This window comes from Dioscorea cayenensis, chromosome 20 (assembly GCF_009730915.1).
Source record: "Dioscorea cayenensis subsp. rotundata cultivar TDr96_F1 chromosome 20, TDr96_F1_v2_PseudoChromosome.rev07_lg8_w22 25.fasta, whole genome shotgun sequence".
In the NCBI taxonomy this organism is placed as follows: Eukaryota; Viridiplantae; Streptophyta; class Magnoliopsida; order Dioscoreales; family Dioscoreaceae; genus Dioscorea; species Dioscorea cayenensis.
Window position 1 is genome coordinate 19,742,710 of NC_052490.1, and position 9,599 is coordinate 19,752,308.

Below are 9,599 nucleotides of genomic sequence, written 5' to 3' on the forward strand. Positions count from 1 at the left end.
TCATTATGTGCATCCTTCTGAAAGATTATAAGATATTTTGTACAGTCCATGTTAGGCGGACTCGAAAAAAAAAGTGTTTATTCTCCTAGACTCAATCATGCATTCACTTAGATACTAAAGTGTTGAATATGGACTGAAGGACTCTTGACTTACTATTGAGGGCGTCTTTAACATTTCTAACACCGGTAGTCATTGAATGTGGTGTGAATAGGGAGAGCGAGGGATGAAGTATACACACACTCATGAGGAAAGCACTCTAGAGGAATCATGACTATCTTTACTGAGTTGGTGATAAATGTTTAAATGTATGTATTTTATATGTATGTATGTGTATATTTAATGTACTTAATTGAGTATTTGATGCCTTTTTTGCGGTTTAATTGTTTTATTTTGTGTTTCAAGCACAAATGAAGCCTTTGTGCACTCTACGACGGAATTTGAGAAGAAATTGCCTTTGGACACGTCATTTTAGGGTCCCGAGCACTGTACACGCACCGTAGCAACCTGGGAATCCTCACAGGCAACCTCACAGCTATCAATTCAACAATAAGTAACTCAAAGAGCACCACTACTGTAGCAGAGTTACTGTAACAAAACTATAGCATCTTATCGATTTTTTCAGCCCATTTACATAGATGTTACAATGCCCATTTTATGACTGTGAGCCAGCCCATTAGCCATCCTGAGAGCACCTTTATAATGAGGGTTAAGGTATTTTTGAAGGGGATTTTTAGCCACCATTCTCCTCCATCATCATGTAAGGCTTCAAAGGGTTGGAGAGGCAGATCTAAGGGGCAAATCCAAGGAGAGAAGAGGAGTGCTATCGAGGAGAAGATCTAGGAGCTTGCCGGCGCGGATCCGACGAGTTCTCATCACCACCTTCTAGTTTTCATCTTAGGGGAGTTCGCTTTGAGCTTTGTATTGTATTTCTTGTTTTCCATGTTTTCTCCTTTGTTGATGATGAACTAGACTCCCAAGGTCACTGGGCATCCGATGAACCTTGGGATGAACTTGCTTGTATAGATGTTTTGATTTATATTTATGGCATTTGTGTGGTTTGCGATCCTTGCTTGGTGTACTTTGATGTGTTGTTTGGTATGAGAACTCTGCGATTCAACTTCTAGATTATACTTGGTGCATGACCATCGCCCTTGTGCTAGACTCACCAAGTTTGTAAGGGATACATGTATGAATACACCATGACCATTGGGTATTTCATACCCCTCCGACCATTAGGGTTGTACCTAGGTTGAGTTTCGGCCCTAATTTGAGAGATCTGGGCATTTAATGCAATCATAGAAGGATTTGGGCGGAAGAGATTTCATATCCAATACTTGTATGGGATTAGGGGTTATCGCCATGACCACCGGGGTAACCTATTTTTGGATGTCTCTTGGTCCATCCACCATTGAATGTGTAATCCTAACATCCATCTAGCTCTAGTAGTCCTGAGGGGATCCTTTCCCGAGGACCTCGCACTTTCATTGTTACTTGCTTCCTTAGTATGCTTATGTGGTAAGCCTTAGTCCATGTGTTTATAGTTTTCTCTTTATTATTTTTCTTATCTTGTTTTAGTCCTATATTTGGTAGACTAGACAGTGCCATCTAGGGGAAAGTAATAGTAGCTCTTAGGACTCCAGGGAATACGACCCCTGTGTCACGTACAGGGTATTACTTAACGACCTGTGCACTTATGGACTCATTAGTTGGTTATTATGCAATTCATTTTCTTAATTTCATTTCATCTGTGCCTGTGGGGTTCTTCACTATTTGAGCTTGAGGTCATGCATTTAGCCGTTTATCTTCTTGCCCCAATTCTTTCATGTGTGTTTGCTTGGGGACAAGCAAACGCTTAGGTGTGGGGATGTTTGATAAACGCCTAAATGTACATATTTTATACATATTAATCCTGTATTATTTGTGCATATTTTAATGAATTGATGCACGTTTAAGTCTAAATTGGTTATTTCGGTGTTGCAAATCTTAAATGAGCCGAACAAAGCTCAAAAATGCAAATTGGACGAATTCGACACCAAAAATGACATTTTAGGGTGTCAGCACTGTAGCAGGCATTTAGCTGTGAGCTTCATGGGATCCATGCGCCCGCATGAGTTCCCATGAGGTTTGCTGAAATTTTACAACTCTCAGTACTGTAGTAAAAATACTGTAGCTGACTACTGTAGCACCGACAGCTTTTCTGGGAAAATGGCAGTGAGCTTCACGAGTATCCATGTGCTCGCATGGAGCCTGTATAGACCTGACGGGGTATATATTGGATTGAATTTCTAGGGCAATGGAGGACATTTTTGGGAGAAAGCTTTTTAGGTAGTTCTTGGAGGCAACTTTCACCAGTTCTGAGGAGGTAAGATCACATGTTTTGGAGAAGGGGAATCAAAGGGAGAAACTTGTTTTGGCTAGATGTTGTAGATGACGAGGGAAGCTGCCCCAATCACGACGTCCATGGAAGCTTTCCACCTAACTTGGTTTTTCATCTCACTTCCATTGTTTGAGGGAGTTTTCTTATACCATTTGTAGTTGTTTTCATGGACCTATTAATTGTATTTGTTTGCATGGATGAGTAGACCCCAAAGTCACCGGATGCTGGTGATCCTTGGGGTGAACTTGTGTATTTGGATGATTTAATTATATCTATTGCAATTGTTGTGTGTTCATGATTCATTCTTTGTGCATTTGATGTGTTACTTACATGAGAACTCTGTAAACCAACTCCTAGCTTGTACTTGGTAGCGTGATCATTGCCCTTGTACTAGACACACCAAGTTTGGAAGGGATTCATGTACAAATACGTAGTGACCATCGGGTATTTTGTACCCCTTCAACATTAGGGCTAGACCAACTGTGTTCCGGCTCTAATTAGAGATTTCCTCCTTGTTAATGCAATCGTACGAGGATTTGATCAGAAGAAATTCCATATCAATACTTGTACCAGATTAGGGGTCAATTGCCGTGACCATCGGGTTGATCTAATTTAGGAAATCTCTAGGTCTAAACCTTCAATTGCATGACATTCTTAGCATCCTTTACACTTTAGTAGCCCCTAGGGAATCTGCATCTGTGACCATTTAATTCCCCTGATTTTATACCCTTGCCTTATTTTAGACTCCACTTGTAGTTCTTTCATTTTAATTAGTAGTTTAGAGAACCCCTTTGAATCTATCGGCTAGACAATATGTGAAGAGGAAGTAAGGGTAGATCCTTTGGCTCAGGGAATACGACCCTCTCATGCTGGCACGAGAGGTATTACTTGGCGACCCGTGCGCTTGCGGAGTTCACATCAACGATGTGCACAGAGATTTACTTCAATGTTACTTAGTAAGATTTCTTAAGGACATTCAAACAATAATTTGGTAATCTACCCCACCTAGTTCTCCAAATTCTAAAGAGAAGCCTGCTAGTTTCTTATTGACGCTTCTATGCTTTGGAACCAATTGTCTAATTGCTAAAAATTAATGTCTATACTCTGAATAATCCGAGTGAGCACTTCCTCCAATTCAAGTCTCTTGTCATTATGTTATTGAGAAGGGAATCCTAGCGGGGCTTCTGCTGCTGCCATTGATTTTCCCAAGAAAAATTTGGGTGATTCCGCCATCCTAGGTTATATGTGCCATTGTAAAAGCAACCTGGTTGTCAAAAGGCACTACCAATGAAATCTACCTATTTAGTGGGTCCATAAAGCACTCTGACAATGAAACAATCTGTTGAGGCATGTATTTTTTCGCCCGTGTCACACTCCATAATTGTAGCTGACTTTTAAGTAGACAAATTATCAATCTTTTATCTCAAAGCTTCCACCTTGGCTACTGGTGCCAAGCTTCACTAACTTCAATCATCCCAGCTTGCTTTACTACTAATTTGCCTCTCGAATTCCATTGATAATTATTTACGGTTATTTCCTCAATCAACTAATTGGCTACCTCTAGGGTCTTACTGCCAAGCAATCCTCAAGCTTTTGAATCAATAAACTATTAGATACTCTGATTGACGCCTTGATGGAAAATCTAAACTTCTATCCACTCAAGAAGGTTATGATGTGGACATTTTCTTAACAAGTCTTTAAATCTCCTCCAAGCCTCGAATAATGATTCAATGTCCAACTATGCATAAACTATAATCTTTTTCCCAACTTAGTCATTCTTCCTGGAGGGAAATAATAGGCCAAGAATGCTTCAACCAACTATTTCCAAGTCATGATAGATGCTCGAGGAAGAGCCTAAAGCCACTGTTTAGCTCTTCTTTTCAGTGAAAATATGAACAAGTGAAGTCTAATGGCATCGTCATAAATGTTGTTGATCTTAAGTATGTCACATACTTTGAGGAATCCCCAAATATGACTGTTAGAATCATCATCCGATAATCCATGGAACTGTACTAAATTCTGAACCAATTGTACAAACAAAGGTTTAAGCTCAAAGTTGGTTGTTGTAACTGGTGGGCACACTATACTTGACTGAGAAACGTCAAGAGTATGGCGAGCATATTCTAAAAAGGTGATATACTGGTTCCTTTGGTTTGCTATAGTGTCCAACTACTCAATAGTTAGTATTAAATATCCTGTTTCTTTTAGTAGAGTTGTTCTCAGTCTGGTTCCAATCACTCATTCTACACTACTCTCACCTTTTGCCAATCTTAGTGCTTTGCTCTACAGTGGCATACACTAAAATCAAATAAGAGAGAAGAAATAAGAAAACAATAAGGGAAAAAATAATAACAAAGAAGAAAGAAAAGAAAAAAAATGGCTAAAGTGATAGATAATCAAGTGTTCCTAATATCACTATCCCTTCCCAGACAACGATGCCAAAACCTTGGTAGGGATGCAAGTTTATGTACTAATCATGTAATAAAGTGTGTGTAAATTAGAGTGTCGGTCCATAGAGAAGGACATGAATACTAGTAATGACTCTATATTCAAAAAATAGCTTAAAAGATTATGTGATGTGTGTGAGAACAAAAGCGATTGAAAGCAAGAAAATATGAGAGGTAATAGGGGAGAAATCAAGGAAGAAAGCAATATCTAGGCATAGAATCCCTCTAGGGTTATGAGGTATAAGAAAATGGTTATCTAAACATGCAATCCTATTTAACCCAAAAGGTCTCCATAAATATACAAAACCCCCATTTCTCAACTAAAGTCTAACTGAATAGGTGCAAAGCTGATATAGTCATCCACACAATCGCATTAACATTCTATAAAACTTTATTGTAAACTAATGACAATCTCTTAAATAGATAATCTCTACCCAAAGAGAGATTACCCTAATCCAAATACATAGTAGAAATGTGGTTTCTCCTAAAATACACTCCACATGATTGCAAAAAGCATGAAAATCATCATCAATCAACTTGAAAGATTTAGGAGATAAAGTCTCCTAGATACCCTAACCAGAGGTGTATCCACTATCCTCTCAAATTACTATAAGTCTGATAGGTGGGAATTTCTTCTCGCCAAGTAGTAATACTATGTATGTTTGCCAGGGCTTTTGCCTTGTTAGCAAACATTCAATCACACAGTTAGACTCAAATAGAAATAATTGCAAATAAGAAATCAATTAAGAATCAAAGATCCAATAACCAAAGTCAAAGATATAAAACATAGTGTTCAACTATGCCCAAATATTTACAAATTAGCCTTTCATTAATATAGGAAAAGCATTCAAGATACAAATAATACAAGAAAGCATGATAGCCATGAAAACCCCCTTCTCAATCGTGTTGATGAAGAATCACCTGTGAAGCCCTAGGTAAGCTTCCACACATGCTACCAAAATGAGCTTGACAACTACAATCTTCAATCCCCTTGAATGTAGAGTTGAATCCCCTTTGAAATTTCTCGCTAGTTGTTGGAGATTCGACCTTTATCTTCCTAAATCTTGCCTCCAAGAATCGCCCCCAAAGAATATAAAAATAGAATAGAAGATGCCTAAAAAATCTTTATAAGTTATATCGACTACTTACGGGCTGCTTACAGGAGTAAGGATTGGGCCGTAAAGAGGCTAGAGTAGATTTCTACGAGCCTTATAGGGTAACTCACAGTCGTAAGCCCTGTCTGTAAGGTCTTGTTCTTGTGTTGATATCCAGCTTACAACCATAAGTGTTGGATCGTGAGCTTCAATGTTCTACTTCTTACGACCGCCCTTATAGGTGTATGATATGACCATAAGCTCCTCTGGAAAGGTGTTATGGGCATCCTTATGGGCATAAGCCTTGCCCATAAGGTCCTCTGTCTTGGCTCTAAATCCCCCTTATGGGTGTTTGGTCTTCTGGAATTAACTTATGACCATAAGGATGACTGTAAACTACTAATAAGACTCCCACTTTGCCTTATCCTTATTCTAATGATGCCAAGATAGCTCTAACTTCATTGTTTAAGGTCTAAAATGCTTCCTTTGGCTTTCTCTAATTTTTAATGTCTTCCCTAAGCTTGTTAATGCAAAACACACTATATTTAGCATCTAATTCCACATTATACTTCTAATACATGCTAATTGAGTGTACAAATTAAAATAAAATACATGAAAATTGTACACTCATCATGTATTAAATTAGGAAACCTGGTTGTCTTGGATCTATTTTATGAAACTAAAGTTAGAGCCAACTTTGGTTCAATTTTGGCTAATTTTTTAAATTAAGGTTGTTCAATTGCTCCCCATTGTTGGTTGACTATTTGGTAGATGAATGTTTATTGATGAATGAAAAACATGACATCCCCATTTATGATTGTCATTAGTTGAATTATGATCAATTTGGTTTAGAAAGGTTGCCAATGTCAATAATTGGAAATTTACACAATTCAAACCGATCAAAATTAGAGTCAAGTCAAAAAAGAGAAGAATAAAGTATTTGATTCACAATGATTGGCAATTACATAGATTTTGTTTTAATTTAAACTTGAACTTATTTCATTTTTGTTTGTGTTGATTACTGATACTATAGGAGAAGAACCATTTAACATTGAGAATTATTTTTTGATTTAATTTGACAGCACATTTTCTTGAGAATTTCATAGTAGGAAATTTGAATTTTTCTTCTTTGAATAAAATGAAATGAAATTACATTCAATTAGGAACATATCATATAAATAAAAAATAGTGTAACCTTTTCCTAAACCATTCATGAAGTTTATGAAGTATTTCAATTTATTTATCTTTTATTTTATAAGTAATTACTTGGACCTATACATGATATTCCCATGATCTTTCCATGGAGAAGCTTCTTGTTTAAAAGCATCAGCCATGATGTGATTTATTATCTTTGTACTAGCTTCCAATTATGATTGACTTGTTTCCTTTCCATAGTTTCCCTTCTCTTGTAATTTATGATGTTGTAGTTGATGATATTATAGTGTATGCTTGTTAATGAAGACACCAGAGAGAGAATCATAGAATGCATCTGATTGGAGATGTGTTATGTTATCTATAGCTTAATTAGTCTTATTTGTAGTATTAAATTGAGTTCAACCTAGGAGTTTGAGTTAAATAGAATTTTATTCTAATTTACATGTAGAGGCTTGAGAGTTTTATGGATCTATTTGTTTTATGAATAATTAACTCATTATAAACATCATGATTGATGTGGAGAAGAAGCTTTTGATAAATAAAATTTCTTGTTATGATCTTGTGTGCTGTTGTTGCTGCCTTTCTCCCAGTTAACTGTTTTTTTTCTAATGCTTGGTTGAATTCATTTGCTATCTTGTTTAGGATAATATTTGTCATGTCGGTTGAAATGTTTATTATATCATCAACCCTAAACTGAAAATCTGAATCAAACACAAATTCCAAGTTTGTTTTTTTTTTTCTTTTTTATACCTAAAATTCCACCTTGATTAGAGTTAAGGGTTATTTAGATCTTTGCATGTTTTCTACACTAAATATTTTTACTTGCCATCTAAATCAATGGAATTTTAAAGCTACTATTGTTCCATCAAGTGAACCTAATTGTTTATTTGGCCCTTAAAAAAATGACTGTTTTGGTTCTCTAATTGGCAAGAAACGTTCAATTTGGTCCTTATGTCACCCTTCTTAAGTCACATGACACCCATGGTGGTTTACATATCTTGGTATGTGTGTTAAAGGTAATTTTTTTAAAATATAGATGAGCTTAAATTTTTTTTCGTTTTTAAAAATTAACGTTTTTAAAAGTAAGACTTTTTTTTTAAAAATGTCATGTGGCAAAAGAGTCCATGTTTTTGTGCACTAAAAATAAATGGAAAATAATTGTTTTTTATTTATGCTAGTGTTTAATTGTAATCAATCATCTTTTGCATTTATAAGGTAAATTATTGGTGCATGTGTTTGAATTAACATCTACTTGACAAAGCTTTCTAAATTATGTTCGCTTGGATTTTTTGAAGTTCACATGCTATTATGTAATTTTAGCAGACATTAGAGCCTTTCATGCATCATGCTCAATATCAAAGAAGGATGTTTGACCATGTTATTCAACTAGTTCACCCTTGGGTGTTATTGTGTACTCAACGTGAGTATGCATTTCAATTTCTTGTGTTTACCTAGTTCAATTTTCAATGCACTTTAGATAGCATGCCTTTTTGTGTTAGCAGTGTTTGACTAATAGTTTTGGCATCAAGTGCTTGCCTTTCCTTAGCAAAACTATTACTCAAAAACCTTGTTGTCGGCGCATATCTTGTAGATTTTTAAACCAGTGGGTGTTATACTACATATGTAGTTTCAAGCAGACTTTTGTGAACCACTAGATTGTATATATTTTGGTGTAAATTGATGCTACTTTGGGTATTTGTATTTAATTGTGTAGACAATTAGGTCTTGAGATGAAAGAATGAGTTATGGAACAAATCCAGTGCAAAGCAGAGCTGAAATGATAATTGTAGGGGAAGCACAAGTAGAAGCAAGTTCATGCTTTTGATTTTTCATGTCAAAAAATCATCCCACAATGTCCCCAAAAAAGCATGGTCAAGGGGACTTTTGTGATTCTTATTCTTGATCCTCGTGGAGGCGGTAACTAGGCTTCATCTTCCATGGATTCGAGGTAGATCTGAGGAGCAAGGCCATTGACTGAATCAGAGCAACACCGGTGGGATCTTCATCAAAGCACCATCGGAGTGATTTGTGAAGCTAAAAAGAAAGACTTTCATGGATTATTTCTCATTTATTTTCTTTAGTATTGTCTTGATCTATAAAGACATGAGTGGCTAACCATTCTCTGATACCCAGGCTATGAACATTCGCATGTTTTATTTTGACTTCTAATGCGACTGGCTATTGAGTTTCATTGTGATTTTACTTTTGATTGTTTTGAGTTGCAAAACTCTTGTGCTAATTGCCTTTATATACATGTTAAAAATCTTGGTGTGGGAATTGCCATTAGTTGCATGAGCAAAACTTGATGGCATATTCCCATAGTTGTAATTGCAATCTTGATAGTATGTTAACCATAGTTGCACTTTGGTTATCTAGATGATGATTGAGAAATCCATCTAGCTTGGACACACATTAGGGAAGGGGTTGAGTCCACTCCTAGAGATAGGTCTTACATTATCAAACACTTAATCTAGGGTTTTAATGCATTCAAAAGAGATATGTTATTCTTGTGATATTTCACAGAGC